The sequence below is a fragment of the Tamandua tetradactyla genome, chromosome 7 (genome assembly GCF_023851605.1).
Source record: "Tamandua tetradactyla isolate mTamTet1 chromosome 7, mTamTet1.pri, whole genome shotgun sequence".
Lineage (NCBI taxonomy): Eukaryota > Metazoa > Chordata > Mammalia > Pilosa > Myrmecophagidae > Tamandua > Tamandua tetradactyla.
The window spans coordinates 42,717,867-42,740,565 of NC_135333.1; the positions used below are offsets into that span (position 1 = coordinate 42,717,867).

Here is a 22,699-nt window from a genome sequence, read left to right on the forward strand (position 1 = left end):
GCATTTGATCTGTGTAGAGATGTGCTGGCCACCCAACTTTTCTTAAGAGGGCAGTTCTCATAATGTTGCCAAGATCAGAGCAATGGCTTTGGAGGCTCAGATATTCTGGCTCACTACTGCACTGAGTGTTGCCCTCTTGTGCGGGAAGCAGAAAACGTCACTGGTAGTTTCATCACCATTGCCTTCAACACACGGATATTTTATTTCATCCCCAAAGATGTAAGTGTCCCGTAAACTGGAGAGACTCATTTCACAGGATGAATTGGCTGTCATTCAGCCAGGGACCCATGAAGGAGGATTCTGTGACAGGAAACCAGGTGCTGGCTTCAGAGAGGCCCAGGTTCAAATATACCCACAGCTGCTCACTCATTGCCTTCGTTTGCCCTGACTTATGACATTATTTGCATGCCATGTTTACCACCCGGCTCTTGGGAATCGTAGAAACACCTCACCATGGGAAGTCAGCAGGGAGGCTCATGTCAAGTTCTCCCAACACAGAGACTGGCATAGAACCTGCCCTCCTCAGGTTTGAGCTCTTCTGCCCCACGTCTCTTGGTATAGCTGCAGCCTGTCCTCAGGAAGAAAACATCCCCCACCCCACCTGTGCATCTACTCACTCAGCCCTATCACCACCTGAATCCTGCAGCTCTACTCTTATCTAAGGTACATTGGTGGTGGTGGGATGGTGGGAGCAAGTCTGCCTTGGCCAACAAGCCCAAGCTACAGAGCTGGAGAAGGCCAGGTCTTCCTAACCTGATTCTTCCCAACAGGACTGAGGGAATACTCTGGTTTCTAAATGTCTTTTTTTCAGAACTAGACCCCAAAATGAGGATAAATAAATATATTTTTTCTTATAACTGACATCAGCAAAGAATCTGAAGGCATGGCACCAAAAATGCTTTTCCCCCAGGAACCTGAAATCTTAGGAACCAGGAGCAAACTTATTGCTATAAACTTCACCCCTAAGCCAGCCATCAGCTCGAGCCTGTGTTTACTGGAGTCGGCATTTTGTTTAGAAAAATATAATAAATAAAGCAGGGGTAGCATGGAGATACTGACTCCATGAGTATTTTCTGGAAATGTTGGTGATTATGGCTTCACTGGAGTGACAGTGAAATGCTGTTTTCTCTTTATTGTAATTAACGTTGATAGTGGTGACAATCCCCAGTCTTGTGTTTATGTGACATGGTGCGTATAAGAACTCCCAGAACTTTATAAACAGTTTATTCAGCTGTGCAGCTCACTGAGCAGTGGGTGGTAGATGACATCCAAAGAGCTTGGCAGGGAAAGGAGACTGGATGGTAAATCGGAAAACCAGCTCTTTCTTATCAGCTCTGCTCCAACTTACCCATAGATCTTGGTGAGCCTTGATCCTTTCAGAACCTCAGGCTCAAAATCTGTAAAATGAAAGGGCCAGATGCCATGCTTAGGACAGTACCTTCCATGACAGACTGTGTGTGAAAAATTAGGTGAATAATTCCAATGTTTTAATTACCTGGAAATCTCAGGCAGAGGGGTCAGATGGGTGAGATAACTTGATAAATGCATTAAGCATCTTTGCAATGACAGTTCCCTCATCTGTGAAATGAGTGATAATGACCATTTTAGTTATTTTGAGATTCAAAAAGATACATCTCCACGGCATCTAGCTCAGGGCAGGCATAGAGTAGGTACAGAACTGAAGATGTTGTTATCAAAGCTGGGTTCCTGCTGAGTTTCAGACCTCCACTGGCTGGGTGACTCTGCTCACCTGCAAACAGGAAGAATACTACCCAGTCTTCTGGTCCCCTCCACCACAGCATGGGTCTGGAGCATGCTGAGAATGGGCACCCATCCTGGGGATCTGAATTTTTTTGTTGGGCTTAGCTCTCAGGTGGCTTCATCTCTCAGACCACTGTCTTTACATCTGTCAAAGGTCATCAGGGATATGAGGACACCACAGCAGGGTATAGAAGTGATGCCTCCACAAGTTAAATATCTGAAAAGTTTCCAACTCTCAACTTCAGCATTGCAGCATAGTTGCAGCCATTTATTCCCATTATAAAAAAAGGAAGAAGACAGTGAATATGGATTACAAGAAAACCATGACTTTTGGCCTGGGAAGGTTATTCAGAATCCCCCATGGTGACTTCCTGAGCAATTCCAGGGTCCATGAACAGTGTATTTCCAATCCTTCGGGATCTCAGCATTGCCATTCTCACTGGATGCCTGAACTCTGGCCACCTTTTGACCATCTGATCTGGCCCCAACATAGAGCACTTCTCAGAAGCCAAAGGAGCATTTACCAGCTGCAGAAGGATTCTGAGTTCTGACAAGAGGAGATCTCATGTTGCCTCAGAGGAGTCTGCCTTGTAAAAGCCTAGTGACTAGCTCTAGGACATATTTATTTCTTTTGAATGCATACAAGTAATGTTCTCCAATGCGCAGACACTCCCTTCATGACTTTCTGAATTAGTTTTAAATCTGATTTTCTCAGCCATCAAGCTTTTGCAATATGGTGAGAATTACCATTAAGTGTGGGATGCAGCTCAGGAGATATTATTATTAAAAATATCATTCTGTGCATACACACTGCTTCTCTCCTCCTGACAGGAATCCTGGGCGAGATGCATTATTTTTGTTCTACTGTTATTATTCCCATCATTCAATTCAGAAAACTGAGGCCTGGAGCTGCCTGCTCCAGAGGGTCTCCCACAACCGCCTGAGATGGGTTAGACCTCAACCCTGGAGAGAGGTTGAATGAAGCCCCCAGAAGGATATGTCCACATCTTAATCCCAAGAAACTGTAAATGTTACCAACTTAGAAAAGGGTGTGTGCAGTTATAATTAACTTAAGTTCTTGAGATGAGGTGTATCATCCAGGTGGTCTCCACGGGGCAACAGAGGAAGTGACTGGTGATGTGTCTACAAGGTAAGGAGCGCCAAGGATGGCTGGCAAAGCCCAGAAGCCAGGGACACGTGCATAACAGCTTCTCCCCAGGGTCTCCAGAAGGAACCCATCCTGCTGGCAGTCTGACGTGGACTTCTGGCCTCCAAAGCTGTTTGAAACAATTCTATGAAGAACATATATGGTCATTTTTACAGCCACCTCAGGAAGCTGATACAACATATTACACGACCCCTCCACCCCAGCTGAAATCTTCTTTTGGTGACTTGTGCCTTCACCCCACTAGGCTGGAATCCTTTGGGGACAGGGATTTCCTGGCTCATGGTCAGTGCTCATTGACTGTGCCCTCTAAACCCAGTCCATGGACACTCAAACAAGGAACATGGCCAGAGTTCAGGTTCTATCTAGTCTCTGGCCGAGTGACCATCTTCAATCACTCTACTTTGCTGCCCTGTGTTCTGCTCCCTTCCTGGTTGCTGGGGCAGGCCTGGTCCACACTGGGGGAACTGACCAGGGTGGTGGGTGAACTGAGCTCCTACCTACATCTTGTTCAAGCCATCCTCCTGTGCTTTATCTCGATGACTTTCCCTGCAGGTGATGGTGTCATTATGGCTGCCTGGTTCGTAAAGGAAGAATCCAATGCTAGAAGAAATCAAATGCCTTCTGTAAGGTGGGAAGGGAACAGAGCAAGGCTCGCTCTGGGAGGGTCCAGGCAGAAGCCCAGCACCTTGGTCAGGTGGACATGGCCAACCTGTTGCATGTCATTCCCCTGATCTCAGTGCACCCAGAGACCCATGGGGCCAAGCCCTTGCTGTGGGTGATGGGAGATGTCCAGATTCTCAGCCCAGGATATGAGACCCTCTTAAAGGGTTCCCCAACCAGAGTGATGCTTTCCTTTAATTAATCCCAAATGCCCACAATATGGATAGTTCTGGAAACTGGACATTGTTGCGTTTCTGCAGGAAATATCACTCTCTGGATGCTTCTCAGTGTTATGACTTGGGTTGTATTCAGGAGAAAAAAGATGGTGGTACAAAAATGTGTAAATTTTAGAAAATGTGATATTTAACAGACAGTTTGTCCTCAGAAAATCTGACATTTTAAAACCACCTTCAATTTTTCTAAAAAAAAAAAATCTATTCCTGTCTAAAGAGAGAATGTATGAAACTGAGAGCTTTGCCTAGAAAAGGTAACATTTTAATTTTTTCCCTTTGAGAGTTTGCATTGTAAGAGAAAAGGTGGGCTCTGGGCTGCAAGACACGTGAGTTTTGGGAAAGAAGGCACAGCTGAGGTGGTGGGCTCTCTCCTTCCAGTCCCCGGCCTGCCGTGCAGCTACGGGGTCTCCTAGCTCTGGGGGCAGGGGGTGGGCGCTTAGGCATTGTGCAGCAGGCTTCAAAGGGAGGGCCTAAGGGTGGCCTTTATGCTCTGAGAGTCTTGAGGCCGTGATAGTGGGTGATGGTATCCTCCCCGCTCATTCTCTCATTCTCCCCCAACTTCCTTCCCCTCGCTCTACCCACCCGCTTCTCTCCCAGTAAGGCTATGGGTGGGCACCTGGGAGTGACTCACAGTGTTTGAGGAAGAAAAGAAAGGAGGGAGGGATGGAAAGCAGGAGGGCAGGCATGCTGACTCTCTAAAATTAAATATGAGACCATCTTTGAAATGAGGGTCCAGGAGAATCTCCTTGAGGGAAGGCACATGGTTTGCGAGTTGTGTTGTTGCGTTTTGCTTTTGTTCTGTTTGTTTTCAGCACTTACAAAGGTCCTACTCAGAAGCCTCCTGTTGTCTATGCGGACCAGCGGTGCCCAGTCCTTTTGCAGCATGAGGCCTCCATGTCCAGATTTACTGTGGACCCTGGACACCGGAAATCAGAAAACTATATGCCAAAGTCACTCGTGATGCTCCTGTGGACAGGAGGAAGCAACGTGGCCCGGAGCCCTCACCCAGGAAGTGGGGACCAGCACCCGGCCTGGCCGTGGCAAATGGCTTCAGATTCAGCTGTGTAATCATGAGCACCTGCCCTCCTCTCTGCCCTGCTCTGAGCCTGAGGATGGTGGAAAGCACACGCTCCTTTCCGCGCCTCTAATGGCCGGTGGGAAGTGGCCATTGGTTACGGTGATTGCACGGAGGTGGGCTGGGGCTAGCTGACCTCCTGCCCCAAGGGGGGGCTGAGTGCCGTCCATTTTGGAAAAACATCTCTGGCCGTGTCCTGCTCCGCTCTGGGGACTCCCTCCCACAGACGTTCCCAGAGCGCCAGCCGTGTCTGGGCACCAGCCACACGACCGGTCCTGGGGGTCAAGGTGAAGGGCATGGGAAAATGGCTGGCACCCAGCTAGGTTGGGAGCCCAGCCCAGGAGAAAGAAAGTGGCCATATAACTCCCAGAAACACAGGGAGGCAGGCAGACACCTGCAGAAATTGCTAGTTTCTGTTCAATGTTTTCACCAAGGACTTGAACGTTCATTTTTAAAATGTCAACGTAACAGGACATGTAAAAACCTGACAATAAGATCTGGATCACCAGAACTTATACAGAAGCTTGGCACGGGAAGCTCAGAAATGGTGAACGAGGCACGAGGCAGGGCGGCACGGTGGTGAGAGCAGGCACCCAGCCTGGCTAACTTGGGCCGCAGTGTTTCCACTGGGGGAGGGGGTGAAGGCTGTTGTTGGAACCTCCTTCCCAGGGGTGTGTGATGAACAGGGTGAGGTGAGTCCATCCAGGGAAGATGCTCGGAACAGAAGCTGCTCCCTGGTATGGATTCAAAGCATCACAACTATTGAACGCCAGGCCCTGAATTTGCACTCAAAGTGGCCCCGGCATGGCAGGAAGGAGAGGCCTGGGGTGTTCCTGGGTGAGTGGTGGGCTGTGGCTGCGGGGGTGGAGGTCATCGTCATGAAGGCTCACCCCTGGGAGCAAGCTGCTTACGGTACCGCCTTGGTCTGCTGGCCCTGGAGTCCAGTGGGCGGTCCTGGCATCATGCTAAATGACAGATGGCCCTGAGTGGGAGTCGCCAGGTGGGCGAGCGAGAGTTCAAGGAGCCGAGCCCAGCCTGGGAATCTGCAAGGAAGAGGCTTGGGGACAAGGCTCATGGTCCCAGAACTGAGGGTGTGCTGAAATTGTTTGCAGAATCCTGACAGCAACCCCAGGGCCAGGAGTCCAGTGTCCAGGAAGGTGCATTCAAGAACAGGAAGGGCTTGGGCTGCCCAGTCTCTCATCCTTGCCGTGATGCATGCCAGTGCAGCAGCTAAGAGGGCAAGGTCTGGAAATAGATCTCCCAAATCTAATCCTGATGTCACCCCTTGGCACCTCTTACCCACAGTCTCCAGTCCTTGGTTTCCCCATCTGTGAAATGAGAATAATAACAATAAGGACCCCAGGGCCACTGCGAAGCTGCCATCCATGCAAAGCCATCGTCACCGTGCCAGGCCAGGGAATGGAAGTCTCTGCCATTTTCCTCTTTGGTAGAGTTGCTGGCCGGTGACTCCTGCATCAGGCCAGAAGTTCTTGGGTTCTCCAGGACCTGAGGGCCGCTTCAAAGCATGTCTCCATACATGTTCCTAAACATTCATCCAGGTGTCAACCTTAAGGGTTTTCTGGGGAACTCACGTGGGCGGTGCACCCTCACCCAGGGTAATGGGCTGCTGTCTGGAGGCACGTGTTAAGAACGATAAATCTATCATTGTGTGGCCTCTTAGAGCTATCCACGCAGGGTCATCCAGCAAGTGGCATGGAGTGCCCTCCCAGGTGTGGGCCTGCGCTAGGCTTACATGAGGGCATTTCTCACTTTTTTCCTCCAATGGCTTCTGGAAAGATCTAAGCCTCAGCCATTTCCCTAGTCAACAGTCATTGCTGGGTCTCTACCACCTACACCAGAAGGTCTGAACCCCTTTGCCTGGAGGTCAAAGGCCCTGTGTGGTCTGTTCCCACCTCTTGAACTTCAGCTCCCAGGGCTCTTTCTTTGTGCTACAGCCAACACTTAGACCAAGCTGGAATTTCTAGACAAACCTAGAGCCCCCTAGATGCCTTGCTTCTGCTCACTTCTCTACTTTTCAGGGCTCAGCATAAACATCAACTTCTTTATAAACATCAGGGCATCTAAATCTTCTCCCCACAGTTTTCATTTAAACCTTATTGATCTTTATTTGTAAACCCCAGAGCATTTGGTTCACTTTGCCCAGTGTCAGCATGCAAGCCCTGCTTTCCTTGCCAATGCCCATCATCTTCTCTACATCTCACCTGCACCTGAAATACCCTCCCACAGCCAAGACTCGGCAGACTTGTACTAGACAGAGCAAAGTAATTTCCTTTCCTACAAGTCAATGATCAGCCCCTTGAGTTTAGGGATTCTAAGTGCTACTTCTCTATTCCCTGACTTGTTTCTGGATCTGACACAAGTTATAAATTAAAACTATTAATAAGTGACTACCATGACCGAGCATCCAAAGGCTCAAATTATGTTCACAAGCTCTAGTCATTCAATACGCCAGTGGGGTAGACATGACAGCCCCCAGTTCAGAGCTGGGGAAATTGGGTTTCCCATGGTTTGGCTGATTTCTCTGAATCAATTAGTCCATAAATACTGTTGCTGAGACAAATCCAGGTGTGTGTGACCTCAGAGCACATGTTGGTCCCACTACCTATGCTTGGTATTCATGAGGAAATCTGATTGCCAACACCTGTCCCGAACCTCTGCGGGAGCTGAGTGTGGCTTTGGCCCCTGAAGGCTGGGCCCAGACTGAGGCTTTCATAGCTGTGCCTTGGCTTAGTCCATGCTCAGTGCAGAGTAAGCCTCAATAAATATTTTAAAATGAGTGAACAACTAGGCAGTCAAGAGCTCAGGCAAGGGGAAGCAGAAACAGAGTTTTTAGCAATGAAGAATGGAGTAAAGCCCCATGAGTCTGAACTGCAGAGAGCCTTTAATATGCATACCCTAAATGAGAAGCACTGACTCATCATAGAAGTACAAAAAAAAAAAAATCTGGGCACTACCAAGGCAGAGGAAATCAGTTAGCATGAAATAGGAAGGGAGGTGAAAGCAGAAGCAAGCAAGGACTGTACAGAACGAAGGAATAAATTTATGGGAAACCCAAGTTCATTATCCCGAAAAAGAGCATGAGACAATTTCAGAAATGGGGAAGGCTCCAGCATTCTGGATATTTACAGAAGACGAGGAGAAATGACTCAAAGGTGGAGCAAGGAAAATGAGAGTCTGGGCTGCACTCTGGGGAGAGAGATGACAGCTTGTTCCACCCTTTGCTCTCCACAGCCTCAGCTTTCACCTGGACTCCCAGTGCGAACAGTAAACCTTCACTATCATTACACAGAGAAACAAAGGCAATCTCCAAAAACGTACGCTTCCATAGATCACCCTTCACCATGTCCAGGGAGTTCAGAAGCTTTCTCTCAGCATTCAAATCGCTTAGCTTCCGCTTGCTCTGAGATATGCAAAGGGCTGCTCTGCGTGGAATGGCATGAGGACGTGAGCTGGGTCTCCTTGGTGTCTTGAGACTTGCCTCCATCCTCCCTCTCTATTTCCGTCTATTAACTTTGTTTCTTTGCCTATAAACCCAGCCATAGGAGAACATACTCAGCATCCAGAAGTTCATTTCAGGATTCATCATATTTTTTCTGGACTTCTCTGACATTGTTTTCTTCCTTACATTAGAGGGGTGTGAGTGTGAGCATGTGTGTGCATGTGTGTGTGTCTGTACGTGTCAATGCCCCAGGGAGAGCAGGATCTCCTGGAAGATGGATTAAATAACTAAACATGCAAGGGCATTTTGCTGAGGAACGGCGACCACCTGCAGTGTAATAAACGTACTCCCTATATCAGAAGCCCCAGCTCCAAATGCTGCCTCGGATCCTTCGGCAAACGTACAAGGAAGCTTCTTGGCACAAGAGGCAGGCCCATACTATGGGAAGGTGGCCAGAACTCAAGATGCACTTATTTCTTTTCTGGCTAAGATGGAACATGAGGCCCCCATGATGTCATAAGAATGATTGTATAGAGCCCTGGAATGAGACCATCCAATTACCAGCCCCACCTGAGTCACTGCTTCTTTCAAATTCAATATTGTTTCTTAAAATAAATACTGAAGATGACTTCATATCCAAGGAAAGACAGGTATTGGTCATTTAATCATTGTCTCGAGACTAATGAATGAATTAAACGTGCCCTGCCTAAATTGTTGAATTATTTTCAAATTTTGCCATAGAAAGTAATATTCCATTTATCTAACGTAGAGCTGAGAATTTTTGTTGTAAAATGGGATGACTTTGTGAACGCCAAAGACAAAATGAGACCAAAGAGCCCATGAAGCAGTGGCCCAGGGCAGATAAGGGCGGCATCCACTTTTGCCCATAAACCAGGGTTCAGGTGCAGGCTGAACAGACGCCCGAGTGCAGGACAAATGATTAGCTATGAGAACCTGAGCAGTGCCGTGCCTCAGACCAGCAGCTCCCAGATGCGTCCCATTTATTCTCACTGTTATAGTAGGAATGGATGTTAACACCCCAATCTTACTACCATCATAATTGAACGTGAGAAGGGCACATCCAAACCCACATACTTTGTGTCAGAACCACAATTTGAACCCAGGTCACGAGACTCCAAGTGGGACATCCTTCCTGAAACAGTACACCTCCTCCTAAAAGATGCATGGCCTCTGCCGAAAAAAAAAGGAGGGCATGCAATGTGAAATTATTTGTCATTCAAAAACGTACACCGAGATTCCTCCTGAGTGAGATTATTTGCACATTGCTGGGAGTTCAGAGTAAGCCCAGGAGACGGAGGAACACGGCTGAATGCCAATATGTCCCATCACGACATTAAGAGGATCCTCAAAGAGTGATTGAGTCACCGGTAACGGGAACGACGAGGACAGAGGAACGTGTATCTGACAGCCACATGGGAGTTGTCACAGTGAGAAGCCACTCTCGCAGGTGGAGTCAGGAAGGAGAATCCTGACTGTGACACACCAAGGTGGGGAGGCTACAGGAATTGAGGGAGGGGAGTGGAGGGAGGGGACAGGCCAGGGGCCGGGGGAGGAGCACGGAGGTTTGGGTCTCCTGGGCAGGACCTGGTCCAGGAAGCAGTCGGGACTTTGCCCCTCCCAAGAGAAACCTCCAGAGATTTCAAGTAGGGACACAGGCCATTTATTTATTCTAGAACCCTCTCACATAGGGCCCGAAAGCCACATCTAGGGTCGTCCATTCATTTGACCAGTACCCACTGAGTGTCTGCCATAAGCCTTGAATAAAATGCGAGCTGTGCTTCTCAGGAGCAAGACATGGGTTCCTGAGAAGAACAGTCCAGAGGACAGCATGGACCCAACACCTCTGACCGATCTGGGCTGCTGGACTGGGCTGGTCAGGAGGAAGGAGGGCCTCAGCTGTGCCCTCCTGCCAGCCCGAGGCCTGTATGCTGCCTAGTGCAGATGGCGTCTGCCCCAGCAGGGTCATGGGCATCAAGTGCCAGCTCAGTGTAACCAGAAAGCTGCAGCAGCTCACTCTGGCTGGGAGGTGAGTTCTCAACTGCAAAGAGTCAGACATGGGCTGAGTGCTGCACCCCCACCGCCCATGTCTTCCTCCCCTTCCTCATGCAAACCAGAGGCTTCATCCTGGCAGAGAATGAAGTGTATGTGCCTGAGGAGAGCCCATGGGATGGGGCTCCAGGAGGGAAACTGAAGCTGGCCACAGGGAACCATGGACAGAGGCCACAGGACATGCAGCCCAACTGTACCAGGGCCTGTCGGATGGATGACAGCACCTCCCCAAAGAGTGGAGCTGGGGTGAGAGTGGGTCATTGCAGCTGAGTAGTTGGTGGGTAGAAAGGGGAATACCCAAACGTGTGGCCTACACGAGTGAGGCCACTCCGCAGCCCCGCGGAGTGAGTAACTTTGGGGTTCCGGGTAAGGGATCAGAATGCCCAACACGTTAACATCCTACCCTTCTGTCCGAGATGTGCCAGACTGTAATGAAGGCCTGTGGCCCCTGGGGCCGCAGTGGGAGCAGCACACCCCTCCCCACCCCAGGGCCGGCAGGGAAGCTGCAATTGTCTGCAGAGGACTTAGAACCAAGAGTGAAAGCGAAGAAAATCAATGTGCTCCTACCGACACCTGTGCCTGTCAATCGTGGACAGTCTATGGGATGAAATACCTGTGTCTCCCCACCCCCCGAAAAAAGTCTTTTGTTGGTCTAGGTTCTAAAGAACTGCTCTATCTACTGTTTGCAGTTGAGATATATATAGATATAGTCACACATGACAGATACATGTATATTCACATGGAATATATATGTGTGTATATTTATATACATGCATATATCTGCACATATGCATATAGACATGAATATATATGTTCACATATATGTGTGTGTATAAACTTCAAATTAGCTCATTTTAATTTTTCACTCTCTAACGGGCATTATATTCTATGTGGAATTTGAGTTTTTGAGCATCCCAGTTTTATGGTGGCCCCTGGCGCAGGTGGATCCAGCTCTATATATTCCTTCTGAAAGAAAATTCAAATCAGTTTGGAAATGTTGGCACTCTCTTAGAAAAGTTTGTGTCCCCCTGCCCCAAACTAATGTTTAAATAGTGGATTTGAAATAAGCAATGCTAGCACAGTGATAATAAAGAGAAAGAGGTAAGAGCCTGTGCCACTTTTATTTTTGGAGTTTCCATTTGCTTTAAAAATTTTCGAACAGTGAAAAAGAGCACAAATTGTGGGGGTTAATGTTTTTGTTTGGAGCATACATGGTTTATTTCATACCAGAAATATTTCACTGAGTTGGAATGTCTAAAATTTTAATTCACTATTTTGAAATTATTACTTATTTTAGAACTAAAACAATGGATCAAGATCGTACTTAGTTATCACTAAAAATAATCTTGGAATTTAGAGAAGGGGCTGGGTCAGCTATGTTAACCCCACTAGCATGGGTGGCCTTGTCTTGGGGTTGGATTGCAGATGGGACACAAACGTGGGACACAATGGACATAAGTATATCCCATTCAATATTTGAGATATGCTAAAAACATTCGTTGTCTATGTGAACTTCACACTTAAGCAGGCATTCTGTTCTGTTTGATGTTATTTTTCTAAATCCCACAGCCCCTGCCTGGGCTGCCGGCTAGACTGGTGTGGCCGGGGCAGGAAGGGGTGACATTCTGGTTTATTCCTGTCCGGCCCAGCACCGTCCGAGCCTGGCTTGTCTGTGCTGGTGCCAGGACTGAGCTGAGAGGCCATCCAAGTGGCTGCCCCCAGTTCCCCAGCAGCCAGCAGGTCTTCGCTCCTGACCCCCCACGTTCATTTCCCAGGACGGCTGCACCAAACCACAGACTGGGTGACATAGAAAGCAGAGTGTATTGCCGTGCAGTCCTGGAGGGACCCAGGCGTGTGGGGCTGCGCCGCCTCAGCCCTCCCTGCCTCTTCCAACTGGGGGCTGCTTGGGGCTGCTTCTCTCCATTCTCTGCCTCAGTGTCACCTCTCCTTTTCATCCCCTGTTCCCTGAGTCCTCTCCCCTCTGGCTCTCTTAAGGACACTTGTCATTGGACTTAGGACCCTCACTAATAATCCGGGGTCGTCTCTTTCAAAGTCCTTAACTTAGTTTTATCTGCAAGGGCCCATTTTCCAAATAAGGTCACAACCCCAGTTCCTGGGAGTGATATATGAACACAGTTCTTTGAAAGCGCCATCTGTCTCACTACAACCCTTACGGGAATGCAGCGCCTTTCATACGAAAGGTAATGTGTGTCTGTGATTAAAAATGTGGTGCATTCCACCAAAGCTGACCAACAGGCTGCATCCCTCCTTCTCTCTCGCTCTAGTAGGGGCATGATAGATGTGTGCTGACTTGAATCAAGGCTGTGCGTTTGCAGCTGTGCTTGCAGCTTTAGAGCAGAGCTGGTCAGTGCCACGGACAGAGCAAGATACACTGCCACCGGGAGCACTGAAACCCACGTCCCTCCTCCCTGAGCATCTGAGCTGCAGGCTTTGTGCTCCCTTTAAAGCCAGACCTGTTCACATATTACCTTAGTTTCCTGGCAATCTCTTCTATCTTTCCTGGCAGTGCTGGAAGTCCTTGGTTTGCAGCTGGGGCACTTCAATCTCTCCCTCTGTCGTCACATGACCACCCTCCCTTGTGTCCATCTGTGTCCTCTCCCCTCATAAGGACAGCAGTCACATTGGATTCGGTGCTCACCCTACTGAAGTATGCCCTCTTCTTAACTTGTTCCATCCTCAGTAACTCTGTTGCCGAATAAGTTCCCATTCACAAGTACTGGGGGTTACGACTTCAACAGATCTTTTTGGGGAATACGTCAGCGCACCACACTTACTAACACAATATCGACTTTTCTCCCCCAAAGGTCACTGTGTTTGGGCCAGCACTACAAGGTCACTTGTCTGAATGGCAAACGCAAAAATGCTCTCAGGAGAGGCTGAGCTCCTCTACGGCATGAGAGGGGCTTAACCAGAAAGAGAGAGAGGAACGAGCCCGAAATGACAACTTCAGGTGCCAACAAAGGGTAATCGCTTCCCGTTTTGCGTAGCCAGACTCTGTCATCCCCAAAATGAGCATTTTCTTGCTATTCCAGAAAATATTTAAACATGTACCGAAATAATCAAATTTCCACTGAGCTGGAGGTTGAGGCTTCTGTTCCAGATGATTAATCAGGCTTCATTTGCCTCCCAGAATTGGAATTTATGTAGTTTGGAAGTGCCTTCATATTTTACGCACCATCTGTTGTGTTTTTTAACAGTGGACAGATCGAATTGGCAGCTAGAGGGGAGAAGGAAGGGATGGAAGAGGCAACCAGTTATTCCAATGCCCAATTCCAGAAAGGGGCTGGGTGTGAGGTGCGTTTCCCTGACTCCATGCTTCATCTGAGACCTCGCTCGCACGTGGGTGGGCTGCTCACACCTGGGCACCAATAGTATTGGCCACTGACCAACCTGGAGCAGCCATCATGAGGATCATGGACTGTTGAGCTGAGCCTTCCCCAGGTAGAAAGTGGGCCTCTGGCCACTTCGGGAGGGGCGGGCAGGAGCCGGAGGAGTCTGTTTTCCGTAGAACAGCCACTTAAGAGAGGAACACCTGGGCCCAGCACCAGGCTGGCATGCTGTTAACATGGTCTCAGGTGAGGCAGGTTGAGAAGAAAACAGCAATGGAATCGCTAACGGCACTCAGCCGACAAAAGTGGTAGGGGTCTCCTCACCCCCTCGCTTCCTTTATGAAGGGCCACACACTCCTGGGCGGGGATGGGGGTGAAGGGGGCAGACGGAAGGATGAGACCTGCACCAGAGGTCTCATCAGGTGTTTTGAACCCTGGGGCAAGGCCCTGCTGTCCATGGTGCTGGAGGGGCCCAGGTGAGCCCCTTCATCTCTGGGGCTGAAAGACATTCAAATCCGCGTGGAGGGGGCTGCCTGCAAATGCAAGCATCAAGGGGAATGGCTTAGGAAGGAAATAAAGCAAGGTATGCAGTGGGCAGGGGTGGAGTGATAGAATTCCCTGAGCCGGCTGTGAAACCCGAGACATTTGTCCCATCTGGCCCGTCCCTACCCCCATTGATTATGGCCCCAGCTAAGCCAGACTTGGGGCTGTTGGTGCCATGAGGTACCCAGCTACGTCCTGGTCATCCCCTGCTGCTGTCCTAGCAGCCCCTTAGCCGGCCGGAGTTGGGGGTAGGCACCAGGAGCAAGTGTCCACCTGACTAGGATTCTTAGGAAAGACCACTTCCCTGCTTTAGGCTCAGGCCCTGCCTGTGCAAGGGAGATTCTTCCCTCTGACCATGGCTCACATTATGGACCCCGGGCTTGGGGAAGGTAGGAGGCAGTGGTGCCCGGACAGTCAGAGTTGGGAGCAGATGAGCAGCTGGCCTTCTGGGGGGCACCAAAGGGGCTCAGTGCAGCTGAGAGCAGGCACTTGAGGGAGGGCCTCAGCAGGAAGCCGGCTCTCCAGTCCCTGGAAGTGCAGCCCAAGAGCTGCCCCATCCTTGTAAGGCAAGCTTGAGGCCGGAGACCCTAGTGGGACTGCGTCTGAGAACAAGAAGGACAGACATCCACCTACCCACACAGGGATGCCCCGGCTGAGCAAAGGAGCACTTCCCCCCCATCCCCTGCCCCCTAGCTAGCATCAGCACCCAGCAGTGGCAACCTTATGTTAGGGGACAATCAGACTAGGGTTTACCCATCTCTTCATGGAATCACTGATATCTTCAGTAGGTGTGGAAATCAGAACCTTTAAAGCATGGTTTTCACTGGCCAAGATGGAATTAGAAAGGGCCAGTGACTGTCAAAAGGCCTTCAATCATGTTGAATCCCAAAGGTTGTCAGCAATCATATCTGTCTAGGTTGGGGCAAAAGCAGGTTTTTGGTACAGCTTGTGAAATCATTGCTCATTTTGATGGGCAAATTGCCCTCAAATCTGCCCGTTTCCAGCACAGTCGCTGAGGGCAAGCTACCGTCCTGTCTTCTGCAGGAACGAGTTTTGTAGGAAGATCCCCCAATGGGGGGATTGTCTGGGTTGCTGGACCCAGTCCCTTGTGTGCACGTGTGTGTGTTCATGTGCAAATGTGTGTGAGGGGGTGTCCACCAGAGGGAGCTAAACAAAATGAGAAATTGGTTCTATATTTGGAAAGCTGCTAAATGCTGGGATAAGGAGTTGAGGCTTAAGAGGAACCTTGAAAAGAGGTAGGACAAAAAACAAAACAAAACAAAAGCTGTATGCCGGCCCCAGTGCGCTGGACTCGGGCGCCTGGGTGTGGGGCCTGAGCTGGGCAGCTGGAGCTGACCTGCATCCAGCAGCAGCTCAGCGCCAGCTCCCACAGGTGCTCACCATGGGTCACCTTCCTGCAGGGCCCTGGCAGCCTCGGAGGCAGGTGGTTCCGAGAGAACAGAGGCATTTTCAAGGGCCCTGGATAAGTGGGGACCAAGTGGGCACAGCGGCAGAGAGAGGCAGGTGCAGGGACTGGGGATGCGGAGACTGGGTGGAAAAGAGCAGAATGCTGGAGAAGCAGCCGGAGGGCCTGGGTCTCAAACCAGGAAACGGGCAGTGCCCACGCCTGTGCCCCCTTCTTCTGCCCCCAAGGGAGCCGCAGGGAAAGAGCTGCGGGAGGGGCTGAGTCGGGCCTCTCGCCCTGGGCTCCAGGCTCAGCTCCTTTGGTGCTGGGATGTCTGACACAGCACGGCTGAGAAGGTCCCTCCACCAGGTCAGTGGTGGGGATGACAGGGCAGATGACCTCCTGGCCGAGGCCCCATGCCTGGGACAGCTGCCTCCCTCTGCACTGTCGCAGCTGCCGAGTTGGAGAAAGCAGCTCAAAAGTGCTCCAACTTGGGGTGCTGAGAATTCAGCCACGGGTGTAGGAGGACCAACTGGGGGGGAAGTGAGCCATCAGTCAGCGACTCCTGCAGGGACTATTTCATGGTCAAGGACTGTTAGATCCCTAAGACTGCTGCGACAATTTGCCATACCCATGGCAGCTTAAAACAGCACACATTGAGGAACATGAAGCACTGTCCTGGGGCTCAGGGAGTCACCTGCTCAACCTTCCCAGGGTCCCACTGAACCAGACGCTTCCTGGAGGCAGAGAAGGAAATGGAGCCAGAGCCATAGAAGGGGGCTGCCAGGGGCTCGGGGAGGGCACGTATGCCTCCTTTGAGGGGCCCCAGGAGGCCCATTTGCAGAAAGTGAAAGTGCCACGCTCTGTGCACTCCACCCCCTCCTCGGCCATCTGTGACTAGGACCCAGCAGCCTCTCTCTTCTCCCTCGCTCCCTCACCACTGTCCAGTGCTGGGCAGTGGGCCTCTGCGAGGATGGTTTCTAGGCCATTCCGCCCATAGTCTGCCTCTACTCTGGCAACAGCTGAGGTCAGCAGGGCACTGCCCACTCCCGCTATGAGCACTCGCGGGCCCACTCGCCACTGATGGGGGTTCTAGGCAGCCCGGAGATGCAGCCAGCCTCCCCTCCGTCCCCTCTACAGTCCCCTCCGCCCCCCGACATGGTACATCCTGCCATGGCCCACTGCCCAGCTGCTGCACCTCATGACCATGTCCTGTCATTAGTAGGGCCATCCATTCCCAAAGGCAGGGAATCGGGTCTGCTCAGGTATCTTCTGCCTCGTGGGATGTGGCAGCTGACGTTGTATCTGGCAGGGATTGGCAGACCCTTTTGCTACCTGGGGATTTGGTGCAGAGCTGCCTTCTTTGCTTTGTGAGGTTGGGGGGTCTCATGTGCCCTTGACTGTGCCCCGGGGTTTGTGGTGTGCATTTACTCGTATGATTGCTGGATGCCGGATGCCTCTCCCCTTTCCCCCAAGGCCACGAACTTGATGGGGTGAAGGCCATGTGCCCCTTCCTTGCGCCGGGGACCCATGGAGTGTGGCAAAGTGAACAAATGAGTCTTGAAATGCCCGCGGCAGGAGGCTGGCCAAGAGGCATCCTTGAGCAGGGATGCAGTGCCGCCCTCATCCACCCCAGATCCTCCAAGGCCACGGCCTGGCCAGAACATCCACAGCTGTCACCCCTGGCCTGGCACAGAGCTGGCACAACTTAAGTATGCCTTGAATGAATGGAGGCATGAACCAGTGACTCAGTGTCATATCCCACAAAATTACACACCAGAGGGCTTCCTGGGACGCACTCACGGGGTCCCCTCCCTGCCCCCTAAGTCAGGACAAGTGTCAGGGCCTCTGCCCTGGAGACCCCCATCCCTGTACCCAGAGCGACAGAGCTGGGGAGTGTCTGGCTGTGTCCTCAGTCCGGAGTCTCATGCTCATGGTCATCATCCACTGTCTGGCTATTGCTCAACCGATGTGTGCTTATGGCCTCCGTCCTCTGAGGCCTGGCATCCTGGGGAGCCCAGCACCTGGGGGAGCAGGGGACCAGTGTCCTCAGGTGGGGCCCAGCACATCTCAGCTTCCTAACTGGGGCAGGGCTCCAGAGAAAGAGTGCTTGTTTCCCACGGGGCCTCCAACATGGCCTTATACATCTACTGGCTGTGGGAGCTCAGGAGCACCTGCCACTGCCCGGCCTCAGTGGAGAGAAGAGCAGCCCAGGGTTGTCCCAGGGTCTAGGTGAGCTGGGGGACGCCTGCGCCTTGAACGCGGCCCAGCAGCCCTTCTACATCGGTTGCTGCAAAATGCAGAGTAAAAGGAGCTGCCACAGGGGGACACTTTGAGGACTGAATGAAATGACCTTTCTGAGCAAGTTTCGTCAATGCTGAAAAGGTTCCACAAGCCCCCTGCGCAGTGATTGGCGGAAGGAGTGGATGCGGGCTGGCCTGCGGACGCAGTGGGCGCCAGGGACACAAGGAAGGTGGACGTGGAGGACGTTGTTCGTGAAATCACCAGAGTTAAATTTTCTCATCCAGTGATGCAGTTGACTCAGTGAGACCTTAGAAAAAAATTAATTAACCTCTTTGTTCCTCACTCTATTCTTCGGCAAGGGAGTAATGCCCTTATTTGCAAATGCCCTCTTTTCTCCTCAGAAATTCTGTAAGGCTGGATGACCCCGGCGCCCCCTGAATCACCTCATGTCACTGAAAATTCTAGAACTATGTTAGGGCCCAGGGATTCCCAAATGTCAAGGAGACTCCAGGAACATCCCTCCACTCCCTGGGTGCTGGAAGGCAGGGACGGGAGCAGAGGAGGTCTGTACTTGCCCGCCCCCACCCCCAGCTGTGCCCGGCAGGCAGCCAGCTCACTGTGTCTCCAGATTCAGCAATGCACTATACCAGAAAAGGAATAGCCTTTTTTTTTTTTTTTTTTTTTTTGCATGGGCAGGCACCGGGAATCGAACCTGGGTCTCCGGCATGGCAGGAGAGAACTCTGCCTGCTGAGCCACCATGGCCTGCCCAGAAATAGCTTTTTAAAAGGGAATTTAATACACACAAGTTTACAGTTCTAAGGCCATATATATGTCTTAACTAAGTCTCCTGGGAAAGGTGCCCTGGCTCAGTAAGGGTGATCCAGGAAGGCCTAAGGCTGGCACCTGTTGGTTCCTATTCTCAGTTCTGTTGCTTCCAATTCCTGATGCCAGTGATTTCCTCTCTAAGCATCTGGGGGCCTTTACTCAGCTCCTCCGGGAATTTCATTTCTTACCTTAGTGTTTGCTGGGGCAGGAGATTTCTCCTCTTCAGATTCTGGCTATTTCTGTGAGTCCTTGTTTAGCACCTGGGCTATTTCTGCCTCAATCTCCAAACGTCCACGTCAGATCTCTCTGTTGGCTGTGAAGCAACTGCTCTCCAGGTGTCTGCATCTGCTCTGACCTCTCCGAATTGTTTTCTCTTTTAAAGGACGCCCGTAAACTAATCAAGGCCCGCCTGGAATGGGTGGAGACACATCTCCAGCTAATCAAAGGCCACACCCACAATTGGGTGTGTCACACCTCCCTGGAGATGGTCTCATGAAATAGTTCTGCCCTACAATATTGAATTAGGATTAAAAGAAACAGTTGCCCCCACAAGACTGGGTCAGGATTAAACAAAGCTCTTCTGGGGAACATAACAGTTTCAAACCAGCGCACTCATCAAACTCAGTCCCATCCAGTGCTAGCTCTACCAGCAGGAGTGATATCCCTTCCCAACCCAAGACATACCTTCCCTTCTGCGATCCCTTCCTCAGAGCTCGCCCAGGACCCACTATCCCCTTGATCAGCCTTTGAGGAGCATTGCCGGCATGCACCACACTCTTCATATGGTGGGGAGGGGCAGGATGGGGGTTCTGAATGCAGATGCTGGAGCCCACTCTTGGGTTTGGGTCCTGGCTCCACCATCAACTCCTTCCATGACCTTGGGCCAGTCCCTCTGACCTCTCAGTGCTGCCATCTACATAACAGGCCTTGGGCTAGCAGGCATCTCCTAGGGTCATTTCACTGATAGATGTTCATTATGCAGAGGGCTCACTTTCACTGCTCTATCGATATTGGCCATGATCTCTTCTCGGCAACACCAGGCCCCTTTGCAAACCCAGGGCTTATTTGTGCTGCTTCTTCTGATGTCAAGCCATTCTCAACCATACACTTCAAGAGCACTCTGCAGTGGGATCTGGTTCTCCAGGCTGGCTGAGCTCTGTAAATCGGCATGAACGTGATTTTCCACTGTGGCACCAGCCTTTTGCCACCACCTCTGAACTATTCATTTTCTTCATTGCACACATGGGGCAGTGCCCTGGCCAGGAGCCACCCATCTAGCACCACAGGTCCCTGTGCCCCTACTGGAAATGTGTCTACTTTGCTTCCAGGGGCCCAGTGCTCCCCCTGGCTTTTCTGTCTTTGTCCCTCCATCCCTGCCCACACCATGGCGACACCTCCTTCGAAGGATAGCATGACCAGACTGCTTAGAGAGGCAGGTGCTGCACAGGTGGCGGGGTCTTGGGTCTCAGACTAAATCCACCCCAGCATCCACACCTTCCCTGGTCCCTGCCTCCCCACCCTGGACAAGGAAGCTCTGATATCCCCACCCATTTTCTCTTGTCCATCTCTTTTCCAAGTTTTGAGGAGCTGCCTCCTCTGACTGGGAGGGCCTACTACAGAGGCCTGTGCTAGAGCACTGAATTCCAAGTCCTGGGTGAGTGACCCTAGTCAATAACCTCTTCGCTACCCAGTCTTACCTTCTGCTTCTGCCCGCCCAACACACTTAATATTTGTTCCGATCATCACATCCTGGTTTCTAACCCTGTAAGTCCTTCTCCAGGCAAGCTAGCTCATCCCAAGGCAAAGATTACACTTCCAGTCTTTGGCTATTCTGAGACCTCCCCTGGATATTGGCCTACAGGCTGTGCAGGGCTCACAGGAGTGATTCAGAAGGGACACAAGTGTTATCTTGTGAACATTTTCTGCTGGGGAAGTCAGTGTACCTTCTCCAGGCAAAGAAATGCAAGGGGAGGCTCTTTCTCTGCTAAGCCAGAGGGGTCTGGGGTTTAAGATTCTTGGGGTTTAAGATTTTTAGTCTCAGCCACTCAAATGTCCCCATGCCAGGTCTGAAGTCCTCATGCCTTCCCTTGTGGGGCCCTTACTTTGTCAGGGACACCTGCCGAGGCTGTGCACCGAGTCTTCTTTGCAGCTCTGCCACTCTTACCATTAGAGCCTGATCTAGATTTTCAGCCAAGTCTGCCCTGTGGTTGCTGGTTCTTTCCCTGGGAGGAGCCAGTTTTCATGGTGCAGAAATTGCAGGGCTTTGTTCACTTGCAATGTCACAGAGTTGAAAGCTCCCAAGGTACCCTAGGGACCCTCTGACTTTCTCTGTGTGCTTTCTGTTGGCAGATGGCTTTTAAGGACACGTATTCTTTTTTTTAAGGCTTCCAATGTGTTTAGCCCCAGAAGCTGTGGCCTTTGGGGCAGTGGTAGTTATAAGGGTTGTGCAGTGAGAAAACCATTAGTATGTGTGACCCTCTTACTTCAAGCAACAGACCAGAAAACAATCCAGCTCCAAAAATCCATCCTGCAGTGCTGTTTTCCTGAGCCACTCCTGGTCTTCAGTGTTTAGCCTTGGGCTCCTCAGAAACCAGAACTTGAGGACAAGGCTGAAATGCCCCCCATTTAAGGGGAATGCAGCCCCAGAGGGCAGGAGGGAGGAGCCAAGGAATGGAGCAGGAGGGAGGGAGAGCCAGCAAGGGCAGGACAGCGCCAGGCAAGCATGGGGATTTGCATCTCACCTGTCTTTGGTCGGCTGGTCACAGCTGGTATAGGCTGGTGTAGGCTGGTCACTGGCTGGTTCTGCTTCAGGCTAGAGTCTCAGCAGGTGTGGCCCTGACTGGGTTAGCCCCTAATCTGCAGTCTTACCCCCTGCACAGCTGGCAGGGGCACCTTTTTCTCTTGGTGATGGTGGAGGCATAAGAATGCAAGAAAAAGCACAGGTTCACAGAGCTGGCTGGTTGCCACCGTTTTTACATTTCATTGGCCGAAACAAAGCTGGTAGCCAGGCCCAAAGTCAAGGGGTGGAGAAGCAGCTCCAAATCTTGAGGGATGACCCGAAAATTACATGTCAAAGATGCAGAGGGGTGAGGGATAAATTCAATCTCTGCAAAGAAAAGTGGAATCCAGATGGCTGCTGCAAAGAGCAAAAGACTGCTGAGGTGTGTGGCACTGCCCATTGGGGGAGTGAAAGGGAGAGGAGCCCACCAGACCCTCTCCCATGGCCAAGGTGCCCCCAGGGGGCCACACCCTTACCTACACACCTTGCACAGCTGGCACTGGGTACTGTCGGGAGGCTCAGGCCTTGCTGACAGCTGAAAAATCTGGGCCGAAGATGAGAGCTGGAGGCAGGTGTGAAGCATGGTTTCACCAGGTGGTACTCAGTGAATTTGGTACAAGCCCAAGTACAGCCTGTTGTTAGAACCTCAGCCAGGACACCCGTGAGGCTCAGAGGGTCTGAGTGGGTGGAAGGGAGACTGGACTTGCATCCCAGCGTACATGCGCTACACTGTCACTACTGTCCACTACCCCACCACAAGTGCTTCTGCTGCCTGTCCCCATAACTCCCCAGCCCCAGACTTGGCAATCACTTACTGATGCTCATGACTCAGTGGTCCATCTTGGGGCTGGGATGGGGCTGAGCCCATTTCAGCTGGTCCTGTTCATGCGCTGCCTTGAGCTGTTAGCCACAGGGGCACCTGCTAATGTTGGGCACGTTTCCCCATGCCTGTGGTCTCAGCTGGTACCACTGCACACTCCTCCATTTGGTCTCTCAGCCCCCAGGCAGCCAGCTGGTTCTGCACAAGGGCAGAGGGTTCAGGACATAAGAGCACTCAAGGCTGGTCCAGAACCGACCCTACCTCTGCTGTGCCATCCTGTCATTCCAAGAAAGTCCAGTTCAGCC

At 51.2% G+C, this 22,699-nt stretch overlaps 2 long non-coding RNA genes across 2 annotated transcripts in view; one reads left to right on the forward strand and one right to left on the reverse strand.

Moving 5' to 3' along the window:
• Positions 1-2,873: 2,873 nt before the first annotated feature.
• On the reverse strand, positions 2,874-8,830 carry LOC143689616 (uncharacterized). The gene is made up of 3 exons (XR_013178851.1): positions 8,705-8,830; positions 3,427-3,529; positions 2,874-3,053 (listed from the first exon to the last, which is right to left on the reverse strand). It is a non-coding gene; the product is annotated as an uncharacterized LOC143689616 (long non-coding RNA).
• A 73-nt stretch (positions 8,831-8,903) lies between these two features.
• LOC143689617 (uncharacterized) overlaps positions 8,904-22,699 on the forward strand; it is a 44,240-nt gene continuing 30,444 nt past the window's right edge. Inside the window, exons 1-2 of the long non-coding RNA XR_013178852.1 lie at positions 8,904-9,007; positions 13,253-13,411. This is a non-coding gene — a long non-coding RNA (uncharacterized LOC143689617). The remainder of the gene's footprint in view (positions 9,008-13,252; positions 13,412-22,699) is intronic.